The sequence below is a fragment of the Acinonyx jubatus genome, chromosome A3 (genome assembly GCF_027475565.1).
Source record: "Acinonyx jubatus isolate Ajub_Pintada_27869175 chromosome A3, VMU_Ajub_asm_v1.0, whole genome shotgun sequence".
In the NCBI taxonomy this organism is placed as follows: Eukaryota; Metazoa; Chordata; class Mammalia; order Carnivora; family Felidae; genus Acinonyx; species Acinonyx jubatus.
The window spans coordinates 70,714,023-70,734,768 of NC_069388.1; positions in this window are offsets into that span (position 1 = coordinate 70,714,023).

Consider the following 20,746-nt stretch of genomic DNA (forward strand, 5'->3'; position numbering starts at 1 on the left):
AGAATAATCCAAATATGTCTAAGGAAGATATATACATTCAAATAAGCATACGAAAACATGCTCTACATCATATATCATTAGGGAAACACAAATTAAAGACAACAACGAGATACAATTACACATCTATTAGAAAAGCCAAAATCTGGAATGCTGCCAACAGCAAATGCTGGTGAGGATATGAAGCAACAGAAACTCTCTTACCTTGCTTGTGGGAATGCAAAAAGGTACAGCCACTTTGCAAGATAATTGGGTGGTTTCTTATAAAACTAAACATATTCTTATCATATGATCCAGCAATTGTGCTCCTTGGTATTTACTCAAGGAGATAAAAACGTATTTCCACACAAAAACTTGCACACAGATATTTATAGGAACTTATTCATAATTGTCCTAAGTTGGAAACAAACAAGATATTCTTCAGTAAGTGAATGGATAAATAAACTAAGATACATCCGGACAATGGAACACTGTTCAGTGCTAATAAAATAAAATAAAATGAGCTATTACCTTAAATTCTTATTACTAATTGAAAAAAGCCAATCTGAAAAGGCTATATACTATATGATTCCAACTATATAACACTGTGAAAAAGGCAAAACTGTAGACAGTAAAAAGATCAGTGGTAGCTGGTTGTAGGGGGATAAGGGGCCAGGTGAATAGGTAGAAAGCACAGAGGATTTTTACAATAGTAAAAATATTCTGTAATATTATAATAGATACATGTCATTGTATATTTTTCCAAATCCATAGAATATACAATACCAAGAGTGAATAATAAAGTAAACTATAGACGTTGGATGATTATGATGTGTCAGTGTAGATTCATCATTTTTAACAAACATAACACCCTGATGAGGGATGTTGATAATGGGGGAGGCTATGGTGTGTTGTAGGAGAGAATTTAGAGGAAATCTCTGTGTCTTTCCTTCAATTTTTCTGCAAACCTTAAACTGCTCTAAAAAATAATAATGAAGTCATAAAAAATCTAGTTAGAAAATGGGCAAAAGACATGAAGAAATATTTCACCAAAGATGAATAAATTGACACAAGAAAAGCAATCCAACGTCTAGCTATTAGAAAAATGCAAATGAAAATCACAGTGACATGTCACTACACACTTTTCCAAATGGTTAAGGTAAAAAATGACAATGCCCTATGTTGGCAAGGATGCAGAGAAATTGTATCATTTATACATTGCTGGTGGGAATGTAAAATGGTATGACCACTCTGGCAAAGTTGGGTAGTTTCATTAAAAAAACAAAAAACCGTCCTTGCAAATACCATACTACACAGCGATTGTACTCCTAGGCAGTCATTCCAGAGAAATGAAGATTTATGTTCACACAAATATCTTACACTAATATTTATAGCAGCTTTATTCATAGTAGTTAACACCTGGAAACAATCCAGACACCCTTCAATGGATGAATGATTAAACAAATTGTGGTACATCCATACCATGGAACAGTTCCCAGTAATAAAAAGAAACAAACTCTTGTTATAGCAGGGCATGCATGAATCTTCAAATAATTACACTGAATATTTTTTTAAAAAATCCAAACTCAAAAGCATACATAGTATGTGGCTTGTGGTTTCTTTACACAACATTCTTGAAATGATAAAGTTGTAAAAAGGGAAAACAGGTTAGTGGATCCTAGAGGTTAAGGATGGTTTGGGAGCCAAGTGCATGTAGCTATAAAAGGCAATTTGAGGCATCCTTGTGGTGATGGCAAAGTGCTGTGTCTCAACTGTATCAGTGTCAATATTCCAGTGGCCATATTGTTTTGCAAGATGTTACCAGTAGGGGAAATTGGGAAAAAATACAGAGGGTGTCTCTTTATTATTTCTTACAAATGCATGTCAATCTAAAATTATCTCAAAATGAAAAATGATGATTTTTTTAAAAGAATCCTCTTGAAGTTCTTTTAAAAGGGCATATTCTCCAGTCCCACCCTCAAAGGGTATCATTCACTCAATCTGGAATGGGATTTGGAAATCTGTGTGTTTAACATGCTTCCTGGTGATTGGGATAGTATGGTCCATAGACCCCAGTGAGAGAACAGTTGAGAGAAAGTGACCCTCAGATTTGATATAATGTGCCTCCAGTCTAATTGCTTTCTGTAAGTCAACTCTACTCCTACCAGTTGGAAGAAAGCCAAACCATTAGGAGTCAGATCTTTTGTGGTTCATGAGTTCAAGCTACACATTGGGCTCTGTACTGACAGCTCAGAGCCTGGAGCCTGCTTCAGATTCTGTCTCCCCCTCTCTCTGCTCCTCCCCTGCTTTCATTCTCTCTTTCTCTCTCTCTCAAAAAATAAATAAAAACATTTTTTAAAAATAACAGGGCACTGGCTAAAGGGATTGGGTCTTGTACTCACTCTCTTAGCAATGCATTGGGGAACACTGGCTTATTAGGTTGTGAAAATGTGAAAAGCAACCTATGGTCTCCTTTGTGAGTAAAATTTATCCAAAAAATTGTTTAGCTACGAATGCTATCTAGATAACATAACAGAAAATTATGTTGCCACTCCCACATTTCAGTGAATTTTCACCTGCTCCTCAAAAAAAAAAAAAATAAAATAAAATTACCTATTTCACAAAGTGACTTTCCCTTTTAGACATGGGTAATGAGAAGAGAGAACATATTCTAATCTTGCCCAACATTTAGGTGTAATTAGAGACAGGCTACTTTATGAAACTGAACATCAGTCTGATGTAGAAGAACAAGGTCTATGTAGATTTAAAAAAACAAACAAAAAACAAACAAACAAAAACAATACTCACATAAGAATAATTGAGATTATCTTTGAATTTGAAAAAACATTTAGGGACTCCTGGGTGGCTTAGTCAGTTAAATGTCTGACTTCCACTCAGGTCATGATCTCACGGTTCGTGGGTTCAAGCTCCATGTCGGGCTCTGTGCTGACAGCTCAGAGCCTGGAGTCTGCTTTGGACTGTCTGTCTGTCTCTCTCTCTCTCTCTCTCTCTCTGTCCCTTCGCTGCTCACATTCTTTTTCTTTCTTCCTTCCTTCCTTTCTGTCTTTCAAAAATAAACATTTTTTTTTAAAAGAAAAAACATTTAGTAGCTATACGCTAAGTTGTTTGCCTATCTTTTGCTTTGGATTCTCTTTATATTGTAATTACCAAGTTCAGAACACAACTTTAAAAAAAATGATAGATATTATGGATGTAATTCCATAGAGAATTAGGCAGGATAAAAAGGAATCAAGCATTCAGCTTTGATAGCATTATAATCACAAGTGGAAAAAAAAAAAGGAAAGGGGTAAGTTAATATAGAGGACAATGACCAAGATCATATAAGGAAAGGTTTGCAATTTAGGTTAGAATTTTTTTGAAGGGATGGTTTATACGATTGAGTTTTGAGAATCTGAGGGGCATGGTGTCTGCTTTTCTTTTTTTTTTTTTAACGTTTATTGATTTTTGAGACAGAGACAGAGCATGAACAGGGGAGGGCCAGAGAGAGAGGGAGACACAGAATCTGAAACAGGCTCCAGGCTCTGAGCTGTCAGCACAGAGCCTGATGTGGGGCTCGAACCCACAAACCGCGAGATCATGACCTGAGCTGAAGTCGGACGCTTAACCGACTGAGCCACCCAGGCGCCCCAGGTGTCTGCTTTTCAATAGCCAGGCTGTAAATGGTATCAATAAGCAAAGACTTAATGAGTCAAAATGACTTCGTCTGTCCTGCCTGGCAGCATCTCCTACCTAGAGATGGCAGAGCCAACTGCCCTGTCAGTTTTCACAGGTTGAGTTGAGTTGCTCCTTGCTGACATCAGAGAGATATATCTGGTCAAGTAAAGAAGGAACAGAGAGCATGGTGTAGTGATGCCCAACTGTTTTCATGCTAAAGGACACTGAGAGAATGCTAATACTTGTATAGCACACTGAGATAACGTGAAGGAGACTAACGAATCTCTACATGCGGCCTGGTTAAAAAGTGATTAACTCTTGGGGCACCTGGGCAGCTCAGTTGGATAAGTGTCTGACTTTCGCTCAGGTTATGATCTCACAGTTCGTCAGTTCTAGCCCTGTATAGGACTCTCTACTGTCAGCACAGAGCCTGCTTGCGATTCTCCCTCTATCCCTCCCTCTCTACCCCTCCCTCATGCTCCCTCGCTTGCTCTCTCTCTAATAAATAAACCTTTAAAAAAAAGTCATTACCTCTTTGTTATATAACTAAGGTCAGAAAAATAAAATGCAGAGTTAATAAAATAAAGTTAAAAAATAAAACATAGAATTTTTTATAAAATTTCAGTTATAATCTTTAAACGTTTTTAATGAAGCCATTTTAACCATTTTTTAAAAAAAGGAATTGATCCTGGGAAGATGGCGGCATAGGAGGACGCTGGGCTCACCACGCGTCCTGCTGATCACTTAGATTCCACCTATACCTGCCTAAATAACCCAGAAAACCACCGGAAGACTAGCAGAACGGAGTCTCCAGAGCCAAGCACAGACCAGAGGACCATGGAAGAGGGTAGGAAGGGCGGAGAGGTGGTGCATGCTACAAGGACTGGCGGGAGGGAGCCGGGGCAGAGGGGCAGCCGACCGGCCAAGCAGAGCCCCCGAGTCTGGCTGGCAAAAGCAGAGGAGCCAGATGGAGTGTGTTCCCACAGCAAGCGGGACTTGACATCTGGAAGGTAATAATCTAACAGCTCTGCTCGGATAACGGGAGGGAGAGTTGTTGAGCCCCGGACCACGGAGCTCAGCTTGGCAGGGAACAAAGGCCTCGCCAGCGCCATCTCCCTCGCCCATCCCCCAGCCAAAATCCCAAAGGGAACCAGTTCCTGCCAGGGAACTTGCTTGCACCGGGCAAACACCCAACGCTGTGCTTCTGCGGATCCATCCCTCCAGCAGGTCTGACTCCCTCCCGGTGCCGCAGGGCCTCTCCCGAAGCGGATCTCAGAAGGAAAAGCGAGCTGAAGCTGCCCCTCGCGCCCCTGTGCACCTCGCGGATCCACCCCAGCTAATATGCCAGATCCCAGCACCACAAGCCTGGCAGTGTGTAAGTAGCCCAGATGGACCACACCACCCCACAGTGAAGCCTGCCCCTAGGGGAGGGGAAGAGAAGGCACATGCCAGTCTGACTGTGGCCCCAGCGGTGGGCTGGGGCAGACATCAGGTCTGACTATGGCCCCGCCCACCAACTCCAGTTATTCAAGACAGCACAGGGGAAGTGCCCCGCAGTCCCGCACCACTCCAGGGACTATCCAAAATGACGAAACGGAAGAATTCCCCTCAGAAAAACGTCCAGGAAATAACAACAGCTAACGAACTGATCAAAATGATTTAAACAATATAAGAGAAAGTGAATTTAGAATAATAGTCATAAAATTAATCGCTGGGCTTGAAAACAGTATAAAGGACAGCAGAGAATCTCTTGCTACAGAGATCAAGGGACTAAGGAACAGCCAGGAGGAGCTAAAAAACGCTATCAATGAGCTGCAAAATAAAATGGAGAAAACTACGGTTCGGATTGAAGAGGCAGAGGAGAGAATAGGTGAACTAGAAGATAAAATTATGGAAAAATAAGAAGCTGAGAAAAAGAGATAAAAAATCCAGGAGTATGAGGGGAAAATCAGAGAACTAAGTGATGCACTAAAGAGAAATCATATACGCATAATTGGTATTCCAGAGGAGGAAGAGAGAGGGAAAGGTGCTGAAGGTGTACTTGAAGAAATAATAGCTGAGAACTTCCCGGATCTGGGGAAGGAAAAAGGCATTTCAATCCAAGAGGCACGGAGAACTCCCTTCAGACGGAACTTGAATCGATCTTCTGCACGACATAGCATAGTGAAACTGGCAAAATACAAGGATAAAGAGAAAATTCTGAAAGCGCTAGAGATAAACGTGCTCTAACATATAAAGGGAGACCTATAAGACTCGTGACCGATCTCTCTACTGAAACTTGGCAGGCCAGAAAGGAACGGCAGGAGATCTTCAATGTGATGAACAGGAAAAATATGCAGCCGAGAGTCCTTTATCCAGCAAGTCTGTCATTTAGAATAGAAGGAGAGAGAAAGGTCTTCCCAAACAAACAAAAACTGAAGGAATTCGTCACCACTAAACCAGCCCTACAAGAGATCCTGTGAAACAAAGTACCAGAGACATCACTACAAGCATGAAACCTACGGACATCACAATGACTCTAAACCCATATCTTTCTATAATAACACTGAATGTGAACGGACTAAATGCGCCAACCAAAAGACATAGGGTATCAGAATGGGTAAAAAAAAAAACAAGACCCATCTATTTGCTGTCTACAAGAGACTCGTTTTAGACCTGAGGACACCTTTAGATTGAGAGTGAGGGGATGGAGAACTATTTATCATGCCACTGGAAGTCAAAAGAAAGCTGGAGTAGCCATACTTATGTCAGACAAACTAGACTTTAAAGGCTGTAACAAGAGATGAAGAAGGACATTATATAATAATCACAGGGTCTATCCATCAGGAAGAGCTAACAATTATAAATATCTATGCGCCGAATACAGGAACCCCCAAATATATAAAACAATTACTCAAAAACAATTGTTTGGGAGCCCCCAAATATATAAAACAATTACTCACAAACATAAGCAACCTTATTGATAAGAATGTGGTAATTACAGGGGACTTTAACACTCCACTTACAGAAATGGATAGATCATCTAGACACACAGTCAACAAAAACAAGGGCCCTGAATGATACATTGGATCAGATGGACTTGACAGATACATTTAGAACTCTGCATCCCAAAGCAACAGAATATACTTTCTTCTCAAGTGCACTTGGAACATTCTCCAAGTTAGATCACATACTGGCTCACAAAACAGCCCTTCAAAAGTATACAAGAATTGAAATCATACCATGCATACTTTCAGACCACAATGCTATAAAGCTTGAAATCAACCACAGGGAAAAGTCTGGAAAACCTCCAAGAGCATGGAGGTTAAAGAACACCCTACTAAAGAATGAATGGGTCAACCAGGCAATTAAAGAAATTAAAAAATATATGGAAACAAATGAAGATGAAAATACAATAATCCAAAAGCTTTGGGATTCAGCGAAGGCAGTCCTGAGAGGAAAATACATTGCAATCCAGGGCTGTCTCAAGAAACAAGAAAAATCACAAATACAAAATCTAACAGCACACCTAAAGGAAATAGAAGCAGAACAGCAAAGACAGCCTAAACCCAGCAGAAGAAGAGAAATAATAAAGATCAGAGCAGAAATAAACAATATAGAATCTTAAAAACCTGTAGAGCAGACCAACGAAACCAAGAGTTGGTTTTTTGAAAAAATAAACAAAATCGATGAACCTCTAGCCAGGCTTCTCAAAAAGAAAAGGGAGATGACCCAAATAGATAAAATCATGAATGAAAATGGAATTATTACAACCAATCCCTCAGAGATACAAGCAATATCAGGGAATACTATGAAAAATTATATGCCAACAAACTGGACAACCTGGAAGAAATGGACAAATTCCTAAACACCCACATACTTCCAAAACTCAATCAGGAGGAAATAGAAAGCTTGAACAGACCCATAACCAGTGAAGAAATTGAATCAGTCATCCAAAATCTCCCAACAAATAAGAATCCAGGACCAGATGGCTTCCCAGGGGAGTTCTACCAGACGTTTAAAGCAGAGATAATACCTATCTTTCTCAAGCCATTCCAAAAAATAGAAAGGGAAGGAAAACTTCCAGACTCATTCTATGAAGCCAGTATTACTTTGATTCCTAAACCAGACAGAGACCCAGGAAAAAAAGAGAACTACAGGCCAATATCCCTGATGAATATGGATGCAAAAATTCTCAATAAGATACTAGCAAATCAAATGCAACAGCATATAAAAAGAATTATTCACCATGATCAAGTGGGATTCATTCCTGGGATGCAGGCTGGTTCAACATTCGCAAATCAATGTGATACATCACATTAATAAAAGAAAAGATAAGAACCATATGATCCTGTCAATTGATGCAGAAAAGGCCTTTGACAAAATTCAGCAACTTTCTTAATAAAAACCCTCAAGAAAGTCGGGATAGAAGGAACATACTTAAATAACATCATAAAAGCCATTTATGAAAAGCCCACAGCTAACATCATCCTCAATGGGGAAAAACTGAGAGCTTTTTCCCTGAGATCAGGGACACGACAGGGATGTCCACTCTCACCGCTGCTGTTTAACATAGTGTTGGAAGTTCTAGCATCAGCAATCAGACAACAAAAGGAAATCAAAGGCATCAAAATTGGCAAAGATGAAGTCAAGCTTTCACTTTTTGCAGATGACATGATAGTATACATGGAAAATCCGATAGACTCTACCAGAAGTCTGCTAGAACTGATACATGAATTTAGGAAAGTTGCAGGATACAAAATCAATGTACAGAAATCAGTTGCATTCTTATACACTAATAATGAAGCAACAGAAAGACAAAGAAACTGATGCCATTCACAATTGCACCCAGAAGCATAAAATACCTAGGAATAAATCTAACCAAAGATGTAAAAGATCTGTATGTTGAAAACTATAGAAAGCATATGAAGGTAATTGAAGAAGATATAAAGAAATGGAAAGACATTCCCTGCTCATGGATTGGAAGAATAAATATTGTCAAAATGTCAATACTACCCAAAGCTATCTACACATTCAATCCAATCCAATCAAAATTGCACCAGCATTCTTCTCAAAGCTAGAACAAGCAATCCTAAAATTCATATGGAACCAAATGGTCAAAATAATTTTGAAGAAGACCAAAGCAGTAGGCATCACAATCCCAGACTTTAGCCTCTACTACAAAGCTATAATCATCAAGACAGCATGGTATTGGCACAAAAACAGACACATAGACCAATGGAATAGAATAGAAACCCCAGAACTAGACCCACAAACGTATGGCCAACTCATCTTTGACAAAGCAGGAAAGAATATCCAATGGAAGAAAGACAGTCTCTTTAACAACTGGTGCTGGGAGAACTGGACAGCAACATGCGGAAGGATGAAAGTAGACCACTTTCTCACACCATTCACAAAAATAAACTCAAAATGGATAAAGGACCTGAATGTGAGACAGGAAACCATCAAAACCCTAGAGGAGAAAGCAGGCAAAGACCTCTCTGACCTCAGCCGTAGCAATTTCTTACTTGACACATCCCCAAAGGCAAGGGAATTAAAAGCAAAAATGAACTACTGGGACCTTATGAAGATAAAAAGCTTCTGCACAGCAAAGGAAACAACCAACAAAACTAAAAGGCAACCAACGGAATGGGAAAGATATTTACAAATGGCATATCGGACAAAGGGCTAGTATCCAAAATCTATAAAGAGCTCACCAAACTCCACACATGAAAAACAAATAACTCAGTGAAGAAATGGGCAGAAAACATGAATAGACACTTCTCTAAAGAAGACATCCGGATGGCCAACAGGCACATGAAAAGATGCTCAACGTCGCTCCTCATCAGGGAAATACAAATCAAAACCACACTCAGATATCACCTCATGCCAGTCAGAGTGGCCAAAATGAACAAATCAGGAGACTATAGATGCTGGAGAGGATGTGGAGAAATGGGAACCCTCTTGTACTGTTGGTGGGAATGCAAACTGGTGCAGCTTCTCTGGAAAACAGTGTGGAGGTTCCTGAAAAAATTAAAAATAGACCTACCCTATGACCCAGCAATAGCACTGCTGGGAATTTATCCAAGGGATACAGGAGTACTGATGCATAGGGGCACTTGTACCCCAATGTTTATAGCAGCACTCTCAACGATAGCCAAATTATGGAAAGAGCCTATGGGGCACCTGGGTGGCTCAGTTGGTTAAGCGACCGGCTGCAGTGCAGGTCATAATCTCACAGTTTGTGGGTTCAAGCCCCACACTGGGCTCTGTGCTGACAGCTCAGAGCCTGGAGCCTGCTTCCGATTCTGTGTCTCCCCCTCTCTCTGCCCCTTCCCGCTCATGCTCTGTGTCTCTCCATCTCTCAATAATAAGTAAATGTTAAAAAAATTTAAAAAAAAAAAAGGAAGAGCCTAAATGTCCATCAACTGATGAATGGATAAAGAAATTGTGGTTTATATACACAATGGAGTACTACGTGGCAATGAGAAAGAATGAAATATGGCCCTTTGTAGCAACATGGATGGAACTGGAGAGTGTTATGCTAAGTGAAATAAGCCATACAGAGAAAGACAGATACCATATGTTTCACTCTTATGTGGATCCTGAGAAACTTAACAGAAACCCATGGGGGAGGGGAAGAAAAAAAAAAAAGAGAGGTTAGAGTGAGAGAGAGCCAAAGCATAAGAGACTCTTAAAAACTGAGAACAAACTGAGGGTTGATGGTGGGTGGGAGGGAGGGGAGGGTGGGTGATGGGTATTGAGGAGGGCACCTGTTGGGATGAGCACTGGGTGTTGTATGGAAACCAATTTGACAATAAACTTCATATATTGAAAAAAATAAAATAAAATAAATAAAAATGGAATTAACAAGTTATATGCACACTATATAGTTTGAATGGTTTTATTCAATTCCTGGTGAAGACATTTTAACAATGATCTCTGTAAATTTTTGACGGGTACCATCAGTGAGAAACTTTATTAGTAGATGATTTTTTTAATGTAGATGATTTTACTAGATGATTTTTAAAAATGTGAATCCTTGTATGCAACTATTCAAAACTTTACAACAATTGAAATTATATTTAAAGAGCTTAAGAGCTTTTCCATTGACAAATGTAACTGCACACTTTCTTATATTAACATGAGATTTAAAATCCAATTGAACTTTTCATTTCAACTCTTTCAAAACAATGGCGAAGCCCTGATTTGTAGAACACATGCATTACTAAAACAGAACCCTGCAGGACACAACCAAGACCCATCCATGGGGAATAGACAGAAGTATGTGGTATTTGCCAAGAAAGTTCCTAGATGCCTGTCTAGAGCTGCAGTCACAAGGCACCCCCACTCAGCTCACAGTCTCATCCCCATCCCTAACTGGCATGATGTTTACCTGTATTCTTGGCCTGTGCATCGACTTCTCATGTATAATGGACAGAATGCTCTGCAGCAGCCTGCTGGAGGAGACACTGAAAAGGTAGTGGTGCCCTAGTCTAATAGCCAGGCCAGATGAGTACCTCAACTCCTTCACCATCCTCAGCATACATGGGGAATGTGCTACCAGACTGTTTGCTCCTGGCTACCCTCTGAAAAGCCCTAAACAAGGCTGCTTCCTCCAGAGACACCTGGCTGAGTGTTTCCATTCACCCCAGCTCCCTAAGGGATGAGGGGATAAGTATCTCATCATGCACAGTAAACCTGGCAGGAAGCTCTAGGATACAGGGTAAACACAATTTTAAATAGGTGTAAGCTTATTCCTTCGGTATATGTTTAGATGTACTGATGTTCATTGCCTATCCACTAGCCTTTCAGTGTCCCACCTGTCTTCTGTCTAAAAAGGAACAGGGCAGCAGAACTGAATGGTTCCTAGTTCCAAGTTGTGAATGTCAAATGAGCTTCCAAAACCACTGAAGATATAGTACCAAGAGTGAACTCCGAAACTATAGAGTTAGAGGATTTTGATATGTCAATATAGATTTATTCTTGATTAAAAAAAAATGTATGATTCTGGTAAGTGATGTTGCTAATAGGGGAGACTATGCATGTAATGGGGTAGGGAGTATATGGGAATCTCTGCACCTTCCTCTAAATTTTATTGTAAACTCAAAGCTGCTCTAAAAAAATAAGATCTTATATTTTTAAAAAGGAGTTGTCATTTATTGAGATTCAGAATGGACTATGGAGCTGATCTGGAGATAAGTTTTGGAATGCTAAATTTGAGAAACCTATTACTATCCAAGTAGAAATATTGAGTAGACATATGTGTTTGGAGTTCAGGAGGAAAGGAAGGAAATCTGTACAAGCAGAGATGTGTGAAACCAAGAGAACCTTGCAAATGAAAGATGAAATGAAATAATACAAAATGTCTAATATATGTGAATCTATGAGGTCTAAGAAAGGGTCGTGAAAAGAGTAATGAGTAGTTAGGAACTTCCCATAACCTACCCCACACCCTGAGAAATTTTTCTAAAATGCAGACCTAATTATGCCACCTCTCTACTCAAAACTCTTAAATGGCTCCCCAGACTGTAAGAATGAAGCACAAACTCCTTAGCATGACCTGTGCCTTCATCACCTAGCACTTGCTCAGTGGTTCATTCAGCCTCACTTCTTGCCACCACATTCCCCCCACTCCTTTGCCTCCATAAAAGCATCTTAACTAGACATAATGACTATTTAAAACCTGGTGTTTTCAGCTGATTTTGCCCTTTCCCACTGTCTTACCCAGATTACCCTGTATTGCTCTTTCAAGTTTCTGATTATATATCATTTTATATGTCATTCTAATTGCCTTTTAACCCGCTAGATTATAAACTTTGTGGGAGGCAGTGTATTTGTTTCCTGTGGCTGTAATAAATTACCACAAACTTGGTGGTTTACAACAGAAATTTATTTTCCCACAGGTCTGGAGATCAGATGTGAGCCATTAGTTTCCCTGGGCGGCTACCAAGGTGTTGATAGGGACATGCTCCCTCTAGAGGCTCTAGGAAAAACAGTTTGCATTGCGTTTTCCCTTCTGGAGGCTGTCCTCTCTCTTTCGATCATGGCTCTGCATCACATCATTTTTCTACACTTGTTTCCATGATCCCATTGCCTCCTACCTCTTCTCTCAAACCCCCCTCTTCCTTCCCCTTATATGGACACTTGTGATTGCATTTAGAGCCCACCCAGACAGGCTAGCATAATCTCCACAGTTCAAGCCTGTTAACTTCATCACATCTGCCAGTTTCCGTGGCTTAGGACTTAGCTACTTTTGCAGGTCATTATTCAGCCTTACCACAGTAAAGACCATAACTACTTTTGTTTACCACCATATCCCCCAACAGCTGGTGCTGTGTCTATGATGTAGGTTCTCAGTTACCATTTGTGAATGAATGAGTTTGGTGACTTTTTATCACCTGAATACCTCATTAATCTTCCTGTTAGATATAATGAGAGAAAAATCATTATCTCCTATAAATTTACTGTTGATAAAAAGTTTTCATTTGAGCAAAGAAAGATTATTCTAGCATCCAATTTGACAAAGTTTGTTAAATGGGGTGGGGGGGTGGTATTGGTCAAGTTATTGAGCTGAAATACAGAAAAGGCCACTAGGGTTCTAATCAAATTTAGATCTTACTATAAACTCTTAATTGCCTCCCCCAAAACTCAAATAATAAATCCTTGTGGGAGGACCAGTACTTTCTGTGAGAATGGTTAATGAAGGTCAGTATGGGGGATTTAGTTACCAGGGGTGAATGAAATCCTAGGAGTCCAGGTCCCAGGGACACATGCAAGGCTTTATTTTCTTAGCTATATCATCCCTAAATGCCTCCTTTCTGATTAAGTCCCAGTCATATCTTCTTCACATAGCACAGTTCATGTAAAAGCTTAAATTTATGAGAAAACTGTATAAAGAAAATATAAAACAGAGCTAAATGATTTTAAAGATAATATAAAAAAAGGGCTACAATGGACATATGACCACCCACAGTAAAGACATTTCCCACCTTCCAGTGAAGTGTAGCCAGGTGACTCATTGCTAGAAAATGGAACATAATTGGAAGCTTTGTGCACAGCTTCTAAGCCATGCTTTTCTTTGCCCCCTTTCTCCTTACTACTGGCTACAAAATGGGCACAATGACTAGAGCTCAAGCAGCTCTCTTGGATCATGAGGGAGCAAGTTAAAAATATTGAAGCAACAAGATCAAGAGATCTCGATCTAGATTACCAGGCAACTACCATACCAATACTGGGTTGCCTACTTCTGGAATATTCCATGTGAGATGAAAATATACTTCTATCTCATGGAAGCCAGTGTTACTTTGATTTATCTATTAGTCATAGTAGAACTTAACCCGAAGTGATTCAGAATGTACATACGTGGAAGTGGGTGCTGCAAATGACACAAGTTAAAAACAAACAAAAACAAAAAAAACAAAACAAAAAAACCAGGTAATGACTTAGTGTCTGTGACAGGCATCCAGTGACAAGGATCTAGTTCTTGCAGAGTAAACCTAGTGACCCTTGTTTCATGACAGCACAGCTTTTGGGCCAAATTCTTGATCCAACTAAAGCAAATCACATGCCTAATAAATCTATAACTCTAGGGAAGATGATGTAAAAAATTCAAAATGTTGGTTGGTGATTGTTGACTTCTTCCCACTTTCATCAATAATCTGTAAGAAATAGTTAAACTCAGGCCAGACCTACCCAATCTGTAAGCAAAGACAGAAGGAAATTCAGCTATGCTAAGGGAGGTAGGTACCCACTGCCTATTGCCTGAAATCCAGGTGTATTGAGAATCTGATGATTTAGAATACTGCTGGGTCAAAAAAGTTTACAACATCACTAACTCATTCTGAATGAGGTTGGGCGTGGGGTGGCAACTAGTAAAAACTCCAGCAGGAAATTATGTTTATGCCTACCATACAAAGACTGAAAATACTGGCAAAGACAGTATTAAGAGCATTTCCTTCACCCCAAATGCATTATGTCAGACAGTCACAAAGTAGTTACCATTAACATGAGAGAGGGGGGTATGGGAAGATCAAAGAAACCAATAAATGAAATATTACAGTCTTAAAAACTGTGTTTTTTTTTCAATCTTAAAAACCAGTTTTTTTCACAAATTTTGATTGCTGTTACTTACACATGGAACTGACTAATAGTGAAGTGAAAGCCCATTTTTGTTTTGTTTTTAGGAGAAATGTATTGCCAAAACCATCCTCCCAAGCCTACAAAAAGCCTTAGTGGTGTTAAAGTACAATAATAATCTATCATTATCATCATCATCCTCATTCTTATCCTCCTTCTCATCACCATCCTTCACAATTCTGGGAGGTGTATGCTCAGTTTAGCAGTTCATGCAGTGACTAGCATTGCAATCAGTGACTAGTGTTAGAGTCATCTTAATAGTTCCCTCATTTTCATGTCTGGTGGTTGATGCTGGCTCAGCTAAGTCTGTGAACCAGAACACTAGGAATGACTTCTCCTTGTGGTGTGGACTTCCTCATAATACAGTTTCCAATGAACAAACACCCTAGAGAGTCAGGTAGAAGCTCTATCACCTTTTATGACCTAGCTTTGGAAGTAATATGGTGCCATTCTTCCATATCTGTTGAGGCAGTTAGAAAGGTCCAAGTTCACATAGAGGGTACATAGACTCTACTTCTTAATGGGGATATAGCCAGGTCACATTGTAAGAACTGGTAAGATAGGAGATTTGTTATAGCTATCTTTGGAAAATACAAATCTGTAACTGTCTAGCCTTCAAAGTACAATTCTTGGGTCCCTCAAATCATCAGAAACATTAAGTGATTTGCAACAGTTCCAAAACTCTCAAGAAGGGTTTATTACCCATTGCCATTAGAAGTATCCTTGGAAGATAATGGAAATGAAAAAATTTCCCAGATGCAAACCCAGAACCATAGAAGATAATGGATAAGCTAATTCCTCCCAAAGAGCTAGGTGTCCAGATGGCTCATCAAATAACTTATCTCATACTGTTCCTGCCAGGGAACTTAGAATTTCCCTTCTAGTGAATTTAGAATTTCTAGGGTCAGTGCCTGATAGATGTTTCCCTTTCTCCTCATTTCTGAATCAGGGATTTTATTGAAAATATACTGTTCCTTCTCTACTATTTTATGTTGGATATGTTTATGGCAGACAACTTGTCTTTTAATTTATTGATCACCAGAACATAAGGAGCCATATCTAGCCCTAATAGAGAGGTTTGCCTATCTCCCCAAGATCCTAGAACTTTGAAATGGAATTAGTCATTTGATGGGACTCAGGACTTCCTTTCTAAGAAGGAAGAGTTTGAGCAAAAAATCTGGGGTCCAGTTTCCTTTATGTGAGAGAAAAACAAACCTCTATTTACTCAAGCTGTTATTTCAGACACTTCCATTCCTCATAGCAAATCAAATCCTAATTAATGTAGCATATAGTTGAATGGGGGATAATACTACCGTGTGAGGTAGATCAAAACAAACATTAATTATATAACAACATCCTGTTCTCACAAAATGAAGTGACAAAAATGTCATTGAGACAAGTCCTCCACCTCCTCATAATGGCGAAAAATATACTTCAAACTGCAAATCTGATTTGGTAACTCTCCTGCTTAAAACTACCCTGTGGTTTTCCATTGAATAAACTTCTTAATCTGGTATGTAATTTCCAGTATGATCTGGTCCCTTGTACCTCTCCAAGCTCATTTACTGGCAATGTTCCACCAGCTTTCTCAGGTCCAGCTACACTGATCTTTAGTTCTATTGCTCCTAACTTTAGTTGGAGGCAGTCAATTGTGTGGTTGTTCATTTCCCAAAATAGGCGCCTTCTCAACTATTTTCAATTAACATTTTAGCATACCAGTTATTAAGGTTTTAATAAAAGAAAGCAAAATGAAAGCAACATGAGGATACGTGTAAAGCAGGTGGTCAAAAAGTGGCTGTCACTTGTCACTTCCTGTCCTGGCTGACCCCTAGGTTCATTTACCTAACTTTAGAACCCAGCTCTGCCCTTGATTTTAGTCATCATATTCCCTCCCACACCATGCCCCTCCGTCATTTTTTCAACCAGATGACTTTTATTCATTCTTCAGGTATCAAATATCACATTCAAATTTCCCTGCTATAGTCACTTATTATGGCATGTAACTTTGTAGGATTTGATAATATGTCACTTTTCTCATGAAACCATGTGATTTTGTTTATGTTAAGTATGTAATAAATGTCCATTTTTCCCCCACTAGACTGTATATTCTGTGAGTCAGAGAATTTATTTATTTATTTTATTTATTATTTATTATTTATTATTTATTTATTTATTAGTTAGTTAGTTAACATACAGTGTAGTCTTGGCTTCAAAAGTAGAATCCAGTGATTCATCTCTTACATATGACACCCAGTGCTAATCCCAAAAAGTGTCCTCCCTAATGCCCATCACTTATGTAACCCATCCCCTCACCCACTCCTCGCCTCCAGCAACTCTCAATTTATTTTCTGTATTTAAAAGCTTCTTACGGTTTTCCTCCCTCTCTCTTTTTATCTTATCTTTCTTCCCCTTCCCCTGTGGTCATCTGTGGTTTCTCAAATTCCACGTATGAGGGAAATCATAGGATATCTGCCTTTCTCTGAATGACTTATTTTGCTTAGCATAGTTGCATCCATATTGTTGCAAATAGCAAGATTTCATTCTTTTTCATTGTCAAGTAGTATTCCATCGGATGTGTTTGTGTGTGTGTGTATACACATATACATATAATACACACACATATATACATATATACATGTATACATATATACATATATATATATACACCACATCTTTATGCATTCATCAGTCAATGGACATTTGGGTTCTTTCCATAGTTTGGTTGTTGTTGACAATGTTGCTACAAATATTGGGGTGCATATGTCCCTTTGAATCAGCATTTTTGTATACTTTGGATAAATTTCTAGTAGTGCAACTGCTGGGTTGTAGGGTAGCTCTCTTTTTAATTTTTTGAGGAACCTCCATACTATGTTCCCCAGTGACTACCCCAGTTTGCATTCCTACCAACAATGCACAAGGGTTCCCCTTTCTCCACATCCTCACCAACATCTGTTCTTTCCTGACTTGTCGATTTTAGCCATTCTGACAAACATGTACATTAAAAGAATTATTCACCATGATCAAGTGGAATTTATATCTGGGCTGCAGGGCTAGTTCAATATTCACACATCAATCAACATGATACACCACATTAATGGAAGAATTGGTAAGAACCATATGATCCTGTCAATAGATGCAGAAAAAGCATTTGACAAAATACAGCATCCTTCCTTTTTTTATAATTTTTTTTTATTTTTTAAAATTTACATGCAAATTAGTTAGCACATAGTGCTACAATGATTTCAGGAGTAGCTACCTTAGTGCCCCTTACCCATTTAGCCCATTGCACCTCCCACAACCCCTACAGTAACCCTCTGTTTTTCTCCATATTTAATAGTCTCTTATGTTTTGTCCCCCTCCCCGTTTTTGTATTATTTTTGTTTCCCTTCCCTTATGTTCATCTTTTTTGTCTCTTAAAGTCCTCATATGAATGAGGTCATATGATTTTTGTCTTTTCTGACTAATTTCACTTAGCATAATACCCTCCAGTTCCATCCACGTAGTTGCAAATGGCAAGATTTCATTCTTTTTGATTGCCTAGTAATACTCCATTGTATACATACACCACATCTTCTTTATCCATTCATCCATCGATGGACATTTGGGCTCTTTCCATACTTTGGCTATTGTTTATAGTGCTGCTATAAACATGGGGGTGCATGTGTCCCTTCAAAACAGCACACCCGTATCCTATGGATAAATGCCTAGTAGTCCAATTGCTGGGTCATAGGGTAGTTCTATTTTTAGTTTTTTGAGTAACCTCCATACTGTTTTCCAGAGTGGCTGCACCAGCTTGTATTCCCACAGCATCCTTTCTTGATAAGAACCCTCAAGAAAGTAACGGTAGAAGGAACATAACATCATAAAAGCCATATATGAAAGGCCCACAGCTAATGATCATCTTCAATGGGGAAAAACAGAGCTTTCCCCCTAAGATCAGGAATACCACACTCACCACTGTTGTTTAACATAATACTTCAAGTACTAGCCTTAGCAATAAGAATTAAAAGGCATCCCAATTGGCAAGGAAGGCGTCAAACTTTCACTCTTCACAGATGACATGATATTCTACACAGAAAACCTCAAAGACTTCACCAAAAAAATATTGCTAGAGCTGATATATGAATTCAGCAAAGTCATAGGATATAAGATCAATGCAGAGAAATTGGCTGCATTGCTATACACTAATAATGAAGCCACACAAAGAGTTATCAAGGAATCGATCCCATTTACAATTGCACCAAAAACCCTAAGATACCTAGGAATAAACCTAACCAAAGAGGTAAAAAAATCTGTATGCTGAAAACTATAGAAAGCTTGCGAAAGAAACTGATGAAGACACAAAGAAATGGAGGAACATTCCATGCTCATGGATTAGAAGAACAAATATAGTTAAAATGTTAATACTACCCAAAGCAATCTACACACGCAATCCAATACCTATCAAAGTAACACCAACATCTTCACAGAGCTAGAACCAACAATCCTAAAATTTGTATGGAACCACTTAATACCTCAAATAGCCAAAGTAATGTTGAAAAAGGAAACCAAAGCTGGAAGCATTACAGTTCTGGACATTAAGCCATGTTACAAAGTTATAATCATCAAGAAAGTATGGAATTGACACACAAAACAACAGACACATAGATCAATCGAATAGAATAGAGAACCCAGAAATGCACCCACAAATATATGGCCAACTAATCTTCAACAAAGCAGGAAAGAATATCCAATGGGAAAAAAGACAGTCTCTTCAGCAAATGGTGTTAGGAAAACTGGACAGCAACATGCTAAATAATAAACCTGGACTAATCTCTTACACCATACACAAAAATAAATTTTAAGTATATGAAATACCTAAATTTCAGACAGGAAACCATCAAAATCCTACAGAAGAAAATAGGTAGCAACTTCTTTGACCTCAGCTGCAGCAACTTCTTACCTGACATGTCTCTGGAGGCAAGGGAAATAAAAACAAAAATGAACTATTGGGACCTCATCGAGATAAAAATCTTCTGCAGAGTGGAGGAAACAATCAACAAAACTAAAAGGCAGCTGATAGAATGGTAGAAGATATTTGCAAGTGACATATCAGATAAAAGGTTAGTATCCAAAATCTGCAAATAACTTCCCAAACTCAACACCCAAAAAACAAATATTCCAGTGAAGAAATGGGCAAAAGACATCAATAGGCACTTTTCCAAAGCAGAAATCCAGGTGGCTAACAGACTCATGAAAAGATGCCCAACATCACTCATCATTGAGTCTTCATGGATATATTGATTTTAGCTCATCGGTGTATCCTCAGAGCACAGCACTGTGCCTAGCATATTGTAGGCTCTCAATGCATATCTGTTGAATGAGTAATTGAGATGCTCAGAGCTGAGCAAAAAAGAATTTAAAAAATAGGTTCAGAATGAAATGAACAGCTGAGGGAAAAGTATATAGTCATAGCATCATGGATGACAAATTTAGGGAAAGGAAAGGAAGGTAATCAATGTGATACAAAGCACTGTTCTAGATGATGAGAGAAACATGTAGTATAAAGCAGGGTTACTGCCGTTGAGAAAAATATAATCAAGGGCATAAAAACATTTATGCAGAGGAAAACCTAGCTAACCATGAAAGACAGGGAAAAAAAAGTGCTAAGTGGGACCAGTAAAAACATGCTATAGTAGAGTATGGTAATGTCAAGAAATATTAACACACATTAGGAAAAGTCAGGTCAATAGCTTTTTGTGTCCCTTGTTACATAACTAGAGACTTAGTAAGCATTTGACACACATTATCTTAAGTAAGCCTCACAATAACCATGAGCAAGATATGAGTATCTTTATTTTAAAGATGAGACCCAAAGAGTTTAAACACCAAAGCTTCTATGTAGAATGCCACAATTTGAACCTTAGTCTTTCTGAACCCAAAACCAATATACTAATATCTTATATTAGTTATATATAAGTTATATATATATATATAT